Here is a 12,935-nt window from a genome sequence, read left to right as displayed (position 1 = left end):
GCCTTGCCAAAATATCCAAATGCCTTTTTCAGACTCCCCGATGGCTCTCTACTCAATGTTGATTCATTCCATAATCAGGTTGTTCATTCCTGTCTGGATGTAGTCAAATTTGGGGTCATTGTTGTGTTGTTAAGATCCTCCCTCAGGACGGAACGAGCAAATGCGGCTTCTTCATAGGCCATGGACGTGAGAACGGTAGAAACAGTAGAGAGAGAGTTTGCAGCTGCTCTTTGTGTGTTTAGTGGAGAAACTATTTAGGGCCACAGTAAGAAGGCCACTCAACACTCCGGGCACGTCCCTGAAAGCAGCAGCGGAGGAAGCACTATTGCCATTCAGCAGCATCGACTGCGGACACCTAAATGAGTCTGCTCTGTTCTGCAATGGCTAATGTGGCAGCTTGCCACGCAGTGCAACCTACCCTGCTCCGAACATGTCCCCCCCCTTCTGCTTGCTTTCGTATTATTCTAGCCTCTGTTTTCTGCTTGGCTGTCCAATTTCTCACATTTTGGAAATTAGGCTCATAAACAGCGAGTCAGCATGTGAAATTGTATAATTACAAAGACTTCCTACTTACATACGTTATTAACATATTCTTTCAAACAGGCTCATTTTCGTTTTATCAGTCACCAATTGATTTTATTTCCTGCTTTTGCTTTTTTTTATATTTCTACCATGTCTTTCTGGTATTATTTTAAAGCCCCAGGCATTGATCACCAACACTTTTGAAGCTGAGAGCTACTTTTTTTGTCAATGATAGCCACTAAGGGCTACCGGTTAGATATGTGTTTCCAAAATTTAAGATGCATTTCAAAGCATGTTATCGTGTTATTATTGTTGATGCTATTTTATTAGCAGGGGGACACTTGGTCAGTATCACGGACTCGTGAATCCTAAACGCTTTATCGGCTCTCTGCAGACCGCTCGGTCAGTGCACAGCTGTCTTTCACTTCTCTTGTGATGTGATGAATATGGTGTTCCAATTGGGGTCATGGCACAGGCTGAAAGGGAGCTATATTCCTTCATGCCTTGCAGTTAAGAATACCATAACAGAGATGGCAGGCTTGGACAGCAAGGTTGACTGGAGTGTATACGCTAAAATGATGCATTCAAATGCTGGATTGCAACGTGTCCCAAAAAATACAACACAATGAATAATTTCCCACAATGTACTAAGAGTGCCTGTCGATCAGGTTTTACCAAACAAGCACCTCTGGTTTAGACGATCATGCAGCCAAGTAAAACGATATCAAAATTTTACCCCAACAGCCTCTTGTCAAGGACTCCTTCCAATAAATTTATAGACTTCTCAGCAATTGTCTTTCATGAAAAAAAAAAAACATTTTATTCACAGACTCAGACATGACATAGTTATTTAAGTGCAAAAGTGGGTTAGGAACAGAAATATACTGTTAAAGGCCGCAATAGCAGTCAATACCTGACCAAATTTTTAAACTATCAATTGTCAGTAGTTAGGGTGCTACATGCTTGAGAAGGTGATGGTTTAAGACTGACATAATGTGCGGGCCTCAGAGGGAACTTTTTGGTATCTGTGGTAGATCACTGACTATACCTTCAAGGTTTATGGACAGAACACCTAATGGACCCTTGCAGATTAACAGTGAGAGCACATAGCAAGACTTGAATACAAAGACTCCTCTGGCCACATACGAGGTCTTGCATCGGTAACATTAGCCTCAATGGATGCAAAAGAAGTTATCTAAACAGGTTGTGCATTCAATCAGAAAGGAAATAAGATGAACATTATACTACTGAGTCATGGGTTTACTGTTCATTCCCTTAGCTACACTGTAGGAAACAGGGCCGACTATTTATTGCCTAACTTGCCAAAAATCCCAGCGAGAAACCGATTAGAAGAGATACCCCACAAAACATTGAGATTTTTTTTCTTTTCTATAACCTGATGGGTCCAAATGCAAGAACTTTAAGAAGGCTGCAAGAATGCAATTTTTGTTTCACCGATTGTTTCCAACCCAGACGATTGACGACATATCGTCAACTGATTCTGTTTTGTAGCGGGACTACTAGACAGGTTTACCTCCTGTGAAGTCAACAGATACGCTGTGCTGAGCATGTTGAATAATGGATCCCTCAAACAAAATGTTACGAGGGCAAAACTACCTGAAGAGCTGCCTGGATTTATCTATTGTCTTGATCTTTAATGGGAAGAATATGGCTTTAAGTGATTTAGAATGCACAGTAGATTCCGACCCATTGTTTCTGAGAAAGGACCTTGAGTTAATAGTATATGACATTCTACAAACAGACATAGTATAGAATTTATTCAGTCTGTAACTTTCCTCTCAAACATCTAATGAATTGACCTTTATCAGGTGATCATGATCCATAGTCTCCCTAAATGAGACAGATTGACCACCATACAAATGAAGATACTACATTATAAACTTGATCTCCAGCAACAGTCTTGAATATTTAATGCATGCGGGTTTTCAGAATCCGCATACTCATCGATAGTTTTGTCGATCCATAGTCTCACTTTTCTGTGTTATATTGAATGTATGTCCAAATATTTTTTGTCCATATTTCATTACTGTAGCTGTTGCAGGAGGCACACATGTTGCTGATCGAACCAAAAGGCTGATTTGATAGTAAGGGAACTATCTCTGTTTGGGGATGCATTCGGGAAAGAAACAATCATGGCCGTGAAATAGGACGTGAAATTTCCCCCACTTCAGCTAAGCAAAGCACCATAAACTACTATTGAAAAACTATACAAGCTATATTAGGTAAAAGTAAAACTTAAACTAGCGTTTTATGGTGCAAAGCAAGACTGCATTTCAATTAGATATCATTGTTGTTTTACAAAGACCTCAACATTTTCCAAAGTCTCAGTCGAGACCACTATCGTTTTTCTACTTATCCTATATTTTTGTGTACAAATACCTAACATCTCACATGATATTATAAAGAACGAGTCTTTTCCCCCTACTCTAATTCATATGTTATAGTCCCATTATAGGGATGATCCATTTTCGAGGTCGTCTCCTCAAGTGTGTGTTTTTTTTCCAAGATGATCTTTTAGTCCTCCGTACTAAAAGCTATGTTTTGTTTAGTGGAGCCTCAGTTTTCCGTCTGACTGTAGAAAACACTTATCCAACGTATCGATTCTAATCTAAACCCTTCCTTTACAGATATATCTTTGTCTGTGTGAAAATGTTCCTTAAACAGGTATTGCATCATCAGATTAGTGATTTATAGGCACACATGGAGGACTGTAAATGCCGATTTTGAAAAAAATACTTTTTCATCCCATACCAAGAAAAAAAAAACATGCAACCAAAATGTTTTCGGCAACTTTCTGTCTTTAGAATTTTCCAACACTTCTTTCTTAAATAACATACACCTGATGTAACAATTTCTCCTAAAAGATGCGTTTTGTACAATGCATAACTAACCAAAAGCTGCAAATCGAATTACAATTATGTATTTACTCTAACTATAGAAAGACACTTGGGTTTTTGTTTGAAAAAACAAGTTCAAAAGTATGTATCTAAAAAAAAAAACACTTTTAAAGTGGCCCTTCATTTTTTTGGTAACGGGACCCAGAGTAAAACGTTTAACTTTTTTAGATTTTATGGATAGTGTATTTAAAAAGAAAAAAAAAGTTAATTATCATATTATGAGTACTCCAGAGCAACACAGGAGCGCTTTGATTAGCGCGTGTACGGCACAGTTCTGAGGTCATGAGATCGAACCTTCCTGTGTGGAGTTGGCACGTTCTCACCGTGCTTGCGTGGGTTCCCTCCCACATTCCAAAGACATGCATGCCAGGTTAATTGGCTGGTCCAAATTGTCCCTAGGTGTGAATGAGCGAGTGAGTTGTCCGTCTCTGTGTGCCCTGTGACTGGCTGGCAACCAGTTCAGGGTGTCCCCTGCCCACTGCCCTAAGCTGGGATTGCCTCTGGCACCTCCGCGACCCTAGTGAGGATAAGCGGTCCATCCATCCATTATCTGCACCGCTTATCCTCAGTAGGGTCGTGGGGGTGCCGGAGCCAATCCCAGCAATCTTCGGACAGTGGGCGGGGGACACCCTGAACTGGTTGCCAGCTAGTCCCAGGCCACACAGAGACAGACAACTCACTGGCTCATTCACACCTAGGGACAATTTGGACCAGCATATTGAAGAAAACATAATCTTATCAAATCATTATCTGATATTTTTGTGGTTTGGTATTTTAAGTAAAATTATGGTTGTACGTAAAATTCAAAGTATTCAGTGATAATATATTGCAATAACTCATTGCACATGTTTTATAAGACTTAAGATTTTTAAAAGCTCATTTATTGAGATTCTTGTCATATTTCTTGTTAAAGTTATAATCCTCTCTGGATCTTAACCGTGTCTTTACCTTCATTTTTGTCTGTATTGAACGTGAACATATGCAAGCTTGTGACATACTCAAATCCTTGTGGATATTGTTTGTCCTTACAAATGGTTCAACAAACCCTTGGTGGTGTTTTTCTTTAGAAGAGCTTCACTCTTGATGATATTTACAAATAAGACAAACCATTTGAGTACACTGAAGTACCCTTTGGGTGCTTCAGCCTGGTTCGCCGCAGCCATTCATCATTTTTCAACCTTTATCGCTACAACACGAGTGTCTCTTCATTACCGCTGTCGTGGTGGTTAACTCTCAATATCTTTGAAAAATAATATAATTAACGATAATGCATTGGGAAGCTATCGTTGATATCAAATAAGTTTAAAAACTTGTATTGCATTCTATAAACCATGACAACTTTATTCAATCATTATAATTATGCTTTGTCATGTGATGAGTTTATTCTCTTTTTAACATTAGACAACTGCAATAGGAGACTTGCTTAGGATGCTAATTTGTTTTTTGTCTATTACAACTTCACTGTTGATGATGTTTTGACCATTATGCAATGTTTATATCATTTTCGCCACTGGCCAATAAGGTTGCTGTTCTTTGAAAGCCACACAGATCTGATTTTAAAATTCCCAAAAATAAAGGGCCAAGGTGAGGGCCTTTAGAACAGGTTGGGATTTCCTTTTGGAGGTTTGAGTCCTCTCCTGTTGTACCAGAAAGTTAAAAATCCATGTATGTCTATTAAACTATACACTTGTCATTTTGGTACTTTGAATACTCTCTGTAATACGCCTGAGGTATCCAGTCACGGTGATTGACGTCCAGGTTTGTCCCTTAAACCTATCAAAAAGAATCCTGCAAAAAAAAGGTCATAGAACAATAACTATTACTGTCAACTTAGTAAAAAATAAATAATTTTCAAAATAATGATGATCATTCTGTATTTATTGCAGGCCAGTTTACAGTACTGGTTGACTTCAGTTTCGGCTAACGGCCATAAATGAACTGAAGACTCTGATTCGTTTTGATTATGTTTTTTTTTTTGGGTGGGGGTCAATGTGTTAATTAATCCCCCACAAAAACAATCCTAAAATGCAATAAATCAAAATGAAATTACAACTTGTACTAAATAAAAAGAAAATAATTTACAGTTGCATTTGTTATTTATCCTTTTTCCCCTTCTAAATTGATTTGTTTATCTTTTTCTTTACTTGTTCTATTTTGCGTTTTGTCTTATTCCAAAACATTCCAGGTTGACTTTAGGGCTCTTTGGTGAGTCAAAATTTGAGGTTTTATTTTCAAATAAAATGATATAAAAGTTGCAAACTACTGGAGAAGGGTGACAGTGAGTGCAACATCAAATGTAGTCTGAAGTGTACTTCAAATGTTCCGGCATTATTGTTTATCACACATCCTCTGCAATAACTATTTATTGCTGAAATAGCTAGAACTCCTCAGAACAAAGTGTTTAAGATTTTTGACAAGTGGATATCTCTTTGGAATAAAACGTTAAAAAATAATGGAAAAAAATAATAGTTGGAAAGTAATTGTGTAGGAATGTCTAACTGATGCAATTGGTAAACAAAGACGGCCTATTTGACGATTTCAAGCTCTTGTCCTATTATGCGAATAAGACACTGATCTGTTTTCTATACTCTGACAATGCTTCTACAACCAACCTGGATCTAAAACCTATCATCTCCCTGGCCACCTCACTTTTTCTTCCTTCCTTTCTCAATTCCCTATTTACCTACCTACCTGCCTACATAAATATCCACCTATCCTCTTACTACCCTACCCTACCACCTGGTCTACCTATCTATCTACCTACCTACCTACCTACATAAATTCCCACCGATCCTCTCCCTACAATCTGATCTACCTACCTACCTGCCTACCTACCTACCTACCTACCTACCCACCTACCTACCTACCTACCCACCTACCTACCTACCTACCTACTTACCCACCTACCTACCTACCTACCTACCTACCTACCTACCTACCTACCTACCTACCTACCTACCTATCATGACTACCTACCTAGCATACCTACCTCCCTGTCATACCTACCTGTACCTACCAACCCAATTACCCAATTACAAAATACAATGAACAAACTTATTTTTAACAGAACAAGACAATGATTTTTTTGTTTATTCCACGATAATTCTTTTTCCTTTGATTTATTTCAACTACACGTTTTGCTGTGAAAAAAACCCTGAAAAGAAACATTAAAATCGGGGAAAATGTAATATATGTAATACCAACTAAAATGAGCAAAATTGTCCGCCATGAAAAAGAAGATTATTGGGAAGGATAACTATGTTTTCTATTTTCACTATATACTTTTGCTTTTGACAATGTTGCACAAAATAATTTGGGCTGTAATGCTAATTGGCACTTCCCCAAACTGCCTGTCTGTCTGTCATATATTTCCTTGTTTCTTGTCTATATTGTGAAAAACACTGTACATTCAAATCATTAGATAGGCGGCACTGCAAGTATTGATTTGTGTTTCAAAAAGCTTCCTTTGTTTATTGTTGCAAAGAGTGCTATTTTTGTTATTATTGACAACCGTCTCTGTTGTGTTTGGTGAGCAACTTTGCTACATGGACCTTAAGCTAACAGGCTACTGGCTGAGGAGTAGAGTCAATAGTTCAAGGTTGATCTTTATATTTTCTCTCTGAAGATAAATTTGTCTTGGAGCAAGGGACTGCTGCATACAATACAAACAATCATACATCAATATCACAAAGTGTATAAGCCGGTGGCAAGAGGTCCGCATGGACCTGAGATGGGACCTAACTCATGTCCTGTAACAACAAATCAAATATTGTACAAAAATAAAGCAGATATCATCTCTGAAACAGGAAATATAGCTGGGGTGATGTTATCGAGATGTTATGGGTGAGCGAAAATATGCCTTTGACAGTGAGTTAGTGGCTACAGCATAAATATGCTTAAAATGTTTGTGCATTTTAAGTTCACACTCATACGATTAGCACCAAATGCAAAATGTCGAATGCTAACTGGGCACACACTTTCTTGGTCTACTGCAGGAATTTGTTTTGGGGCATGTTTTGACTGTTAAGTGTGAAAAGTTGCTTAATGTATACACTGTGACAGTATGAAAAATGCACAACGCGCGAAAAGAAGACAGAGAATGCTGAGTAAGGCACAGAGTGAAACAAACATCAGCAAAAAGGGACAGTAAATTTTAAAACTGCATTTTACAAAGCTGATCCTCGTGTAAATTTCAATGCCATCGGCCGTGCCCACCAAGCTCAACTATTGAAGGGACAGTGTGTATAATTCGGAGCCATTTAATGTTAAAAAAATCACAAAGCAAGATTGATTTAAATAAAAAGCAAAAAATGACAAACATTCATTTCTAAAAACAACCATAGTTCGAAAAAAACCATGTGTTTTAAGTAACAAGAGCCTCACCTATAGTAAGCTCACATAATTATTTCTCATCTTGTTGCTACAGGTATCCAACAACTTAAAAAAGGCTTGACAAAAAAAGAGAATTACAACTTGGCTCCTTTGAGTCTCTGTAATTTGTTATTTTCCTTGTGCTTTTAGGCACTTGTTTTCAGTTGCACTACACCAGGGGTTTCCAACGTGGTGCTTGTGGGCAGCAGGAAGCACCCTATGGGCAGCTGAGTAGCTTGCGAACAGGTTCTCAAAATAGCTCACCAGTGATGGGTCATTGCGATTTTCTAGTAAATTTTGATTTCTTAATGACATCATGTCTTAGTGGTTGAGTTGAACTCTAATAATTACAATCTGGTAATAGCATAGTGACATAATATAATATTTCCATCCATCCATTAACTGAACCACTTATCCTCAGTAGGGTCGCGGGGGTGCTGGAGCCCATCCCAGCTATCTTCGGCAGTGGGCAGGGGACACCCTGAACTGGTCGCCAGCCAGCCACAAGGCACATAGACAAAGACAACCATTCATACACTGACTCATACCTAGGGATAATTTGGACGGGCCAATTAACCTGAAATGCATGTTTTGGGGAAAGTGGGAGGAAACCGGAGTGCCCGGAGGAAACCTACGCAAGCACGGGGAGAACATGCAAACTCCACACAGGAGGTTCGATCTCATGACCTCACAAACTGTGCTGAAGACGCGCTAATAACTGCGCCGCCATGCTGCCTAACATAACATAACATAACATAACATAACATACCTAATTGGTATAATGGCGGCGCCCTCTGACTCGCTACAACGGGTCAGGTGTATCGACATTTCGTTCTGTGTACATTGTTACAAAGAATGACAATACAAAGGAAATTATTATTATTATTATTATTATAACATAACATAACATAACATAACATAACATAACATGACATGACATGACATGACATGACATGACATGACATGACATGACATGACATGACATGACATGACATGATATGATATAATGCAAAAATGAACTTTTATTTTAATATGTATGCAAAATGGTAGCCCTTTGCGACAATCAGTAACAAAACTTGGCTTTTAGCTTCAAAACCATACAGCAACAACTAGTGGTCAAATTATACACGCTGACCCTTTAACAATGTTGTTGATTTTGTGTCACACTCTAAAGCAATGAAATCCATTTGCAATACATTTCTCAAAAACAGATGTTCACAACAATCAAAATGTTTTTATTTCAGAGCATTGACAGAAATCCGAATTAGCTTGAGCGCCTGCTCGCACGAGCTGTTGTGGAGATGAGAAGAACCTAAGTAGCTCGTACAAGTGCTGAAGTCTGAATGCCCTTTTCACGGTAACATGGATTAGAAGGCGCCCGCACATCAAGAGATCAAAGGTAGGAAAATATTTTTTTGTCTTTTCGCATGCAAATAAGTGCCGGGCTGAAGTTTTGATAAGAAGACAACATTCAATCATGTGGGGATGAAGGCGAAGGGCAAACTCTGAACGATTTAATTGAGTTTTCCACATAAGGCCTGATGTAGAACTCCAGATACGGACCTATGTTAATTTCAGTGACTTTCACTTTGACTTGTATTTTATTTCAACAAAAAATTCAATTGTTAGAATAGAACAGTCACTATTGTCTTTGGTGACAAGGTAGTATACATTGTTATCACCACTGAGCAGAGCTAGGGTGGTAATAATTTTTGTGATCTAAGTATATCTAAGTGTAAATACACACTGGAGATCAAAATTAGAAAACAACTTGGAAAACATTTAATAATTTCGAAATAATATCGTCTTCACTGTTCCACAGGTAAATTATATTTTATTTAATCATGGTTTTTCACAAAATGACTAAAGGCATTTCACAAAAAAAAAAAACATTTTTTCATAAAACACACTGATCAAAATTAGAGAAAACAATGACTGATAAGTAAAAAAAAAAATGGAACTATATAGGCCTCTGCTGTGAATGAGTTCAGCACTTCTGCGGCCATAGAACATCACTCGTCTTTCACACTGTTTTGGTCCATTCTTCTTCCAGCCTCCTCCACAGTGAGATGATTTTATGTGTTTCTTGACCATAACTTTGTTACCAAGAATTTTCCAGAGGTTCTTTGTTGGGTTGAGATCAGGAGTCTGAGCACGTCATGCCATTAATTTAATGTTTTCACCTATAAGAAAATGCTTTATCCGTGTTCCTGTAAGACATGAAAAATTGTCTTGCATGTAGACTGCAAGCTGATTGGGCAATGAGCATAATGAAATGAAATGAAATGATCTGCATTTATATAACGCTTTTCAAGTCAATGACTTCCCAAAGCGCTTTACATTGTGCTTCACATTTCCCAACAGCGGCCGTGATCTGTGCAGCCATGTAAGGCGCTAACCTGCTTATTGTGGGTATTGGGGGTTCAGTGTCTTACCCAAGGACACTTCGGCATGTAACACGGACAAGCCGGGATTCGAACTGGGATCCCTTAATCCTAAAAACGATCGCTCTACCTCCTGAGCTACTGCAATAAAGAACCATGCGCTGTTGAAGAAGGTTCTGATACACATTTGTATTCGCTCGACCATGTAGCTGTACAAGGGCCTAATTTCTGCTAGAAATCATGCCCAAAACCATGACACTTCCTCCTCCACCTTTCACTGACCTTTTTACACTTTGAGTTTAGCATTTCCTCTGTGTCACTGAACATAATGCTTCCATCAGACCCAAATAAATTGAATTTGCTTACATCACTAAAGTGAACTCAAGGCCTGTTCTTCTCTGTCCATACAGCATGGTCCTTAGCAAAGCTCAGTCTATTATTTTTTTGAGAGGTTTGGTCACTGCTGTGTAGGCCTTTAGTCCAAATGGTCTTAAATGGCGAGACACTCTGTTGCGATTAAGATGTTTACCATATTCAGCACTGAACTGGTGAGAAATTCCTGTTACTCATTTACATATTCCGCAATGACCTGTCTTCTCTTGCATTTGTCTTCTGCGAAGGACCAGCTTTCCTGGGCGACTTGAATGAGTTTGTAGTTTTGTATTGAAGTCACAGATTTGGCACGATCCACTTGTCTTGCTGTTGCTGATAGGGTCATTCCTTTTGTTTTCATCTGGATAACCTGCTGCCTGAGGCTTTCAGTCACTTCAGAGCGACCCACCATCTTGCAAAGTCATCTAAACTGGCAGTTAGTATGCCAGTTAAATAAGGGTTTGCAAGTAATCAAGGAAATTAGCACCATGTGCTAGTTTAGCAGGATTAAGTGGCAAGCACCTGAAGGTGGTCTATAACTTTGAAGACTGCAAGTTTGGCAAAATAGAAGTTTTTGTTGAAATGCCTCACCCAATTTATGAAAAAGTGTTGTATGGACGAGGCTAGGCTAACAAGGCTAGCGTGGTAAATGAAGGCTACAGTTAGGTCACCAGACACTCCGTAGTTAGTTATTCTTCCTACTTTGTAGAACTAATTTCTGGTCGCACTATACAAAAGATGTCACACCTAGTGGTGAAATATTACACAATATAACTTTAGGTGCCTAATAATATTAGCATCAGAGTCTGCAAACAGAAGACAAACAAAATACAACATGCTAGGTCCTTAGCTTGGCCTTTTGCAAGGCATTGATGCTAGGTCCTTAGCTTGGCCTTTGACTCTTTACTGTCCCTCTTGGCTTACGGCCGTGATGCTAGGTCCTTAGCTTGGCCTTTTGATGCTAAGTCCTTAGCTTGGCCTTTTGCTAGTTCCTTAGCTTGGCCTTTGATTTTTGCATTCCGGAGATGGAATAAGAGCTTGCTCTGTCCACTCCACACATCGGCCCGGTATTGCAGTACCTCCGGGAACGGTGCATTCGCAATGATCGCAACAAGGCTTTAGAGCTAGGACCTTAGCTTAGCCTTTTGGCTGAGAGTAAGTGTCCCGGCTCCTAGGCTTTGTAGCGTATAATGAACTGACCGATAACGGATAATGGATAATGAATAACAAAGATAGAACAATAACCTTTAAAAACCCCAAACCCCTTTTGGCCGAGAGTAAGAGTCCCGGCTCCTAAGCTTTGTAACGTGTTATGAACTGATCGATATTGAATAATTAGAATAATAGATAAAACAATTACCCTCAATAAACCCCTCCCCGTCAGCGTAGTGATCTCGTCTTAATCCATATTTGTTTCTTGACATTTCTTTTCAAGATAATAAAATAAATATGATGCCATTGCTTGAAATCTTGATATTCACGGGACTGTGTCTAGAACGTTTATGAATTCTACAGCCCGATAAATACATTCCTGCCGAGATTTGCATTTCCTCGCTCCTCCAACTATTTATACCTCGTTTTATCTCACTTATAGGAAATGTAATGGCGAACATATAACCAAATTCACTTCGTCTTGCAATCGTTGGGAATGTAATACAACATAATCCATTCCGTCTTTATTTTTGTTGTGAACGTAATCGAACGGTAAATCCTTCCCCCCTCGCGTGAACGCGCATTCTGCTGCATTCTGCGTAGGAGTCGGATTTGGGCACAACACCGGCTCGGGAGCTTTTATACCCGGGGTCCACACGAGAAAATGACGCAGAAATGACGCGATGAGGAAGCGGAACAGTCGCTGGTGTCTTTTTTCCGGCCATTCCACAGACGAACGGCGGGTTGTCAAATTTTGCGCATTTTCCATCCCGGGCAACCACGGGCAAAAAAAAACGCAAAATTTTAGCCGTGATTCAGCTGCAAATGTCTGTGTGACCGGCCCCTTAACGAGTGAACATTTTACCAGTTGCCCTCCTGTGAAAATATATTTTAATGACCAATCACCGCTTATCTGTTTACTTAAGATAAGATTTTATTGGTTTTTATTTGAAAATTGACTCTATTTCACTTCACAGCAAGTGGCAAACTTTACATTTCTTCTTAAAGGAGCTGTTTGGGATTTGGAACTTGGAACTCTCTGCCGCTATCTCCTGGTTTAATCTCATGACCACAGTTCGTTTATCAAGTATGTGTATTCTTTAGACGTCCTAGAATAAATGTAATATGATGAAACATACCGTTTTCATGCTACACTAACAGAAAACTGAGATACTAAGCAAAATTTCACTCTACAACATTAACTCCCCTGCCACCA

At 39.0% G+C, this 12,935-nt stretch overlaps 1 protein-coding gene and 1 pseudogene across 4 annotated transcripts in view; both read left to right on the top strand.

The window, feature by feature from the left end:
- grik4 (glutamate receptor, ionotropic, kainate 4) overlaps positions 1-12,935 on the top strand; it is a 546,157-nt gene that overhangs the window by 102,425 nt on the left and 430,797 nt on the right. For all 4 annotated transcript variants that reach the window (XM_088346500.1, XM_088346499.1, XM_088346496.1 and 1 more), the window contains exon 2: positions 9,056-9,210. The gene's annotated coding sequence lies outside the window, so the exon portion shown is untranslated. The remainder of the gene's footprint in view (positions 1-9,055; positions 9,211-12,935) is intronic.
- On the top strand, positions 11,506-11,668 carry LOC148357901 (U2 spliceosomal RNA; annotated as a pseudogene).

The sequence above is a fragment of the Urocampus carinirostris genome, chromosome 10 (assembly GCF_059441175.1).
Source record: "Urocampus carinirostris isolate Australia breed hairy pipefish chromosome 10, RoL_Ucar_1.0, whole genome shotgun sequence".
Classification (NCBI taxonomy): domain Eukaryota; kingdom Metazoa; phylum Chordata; class Actinopteri; order Syngnathiformes; family Syngnathidae; genus Urocampus; species Urocampus carinirostris.
The sequence above is the reverse complement of the archived record's forward strand: the minus strand, read 5'-3'. Positions and strand labels throughout refer to the sequence as shown.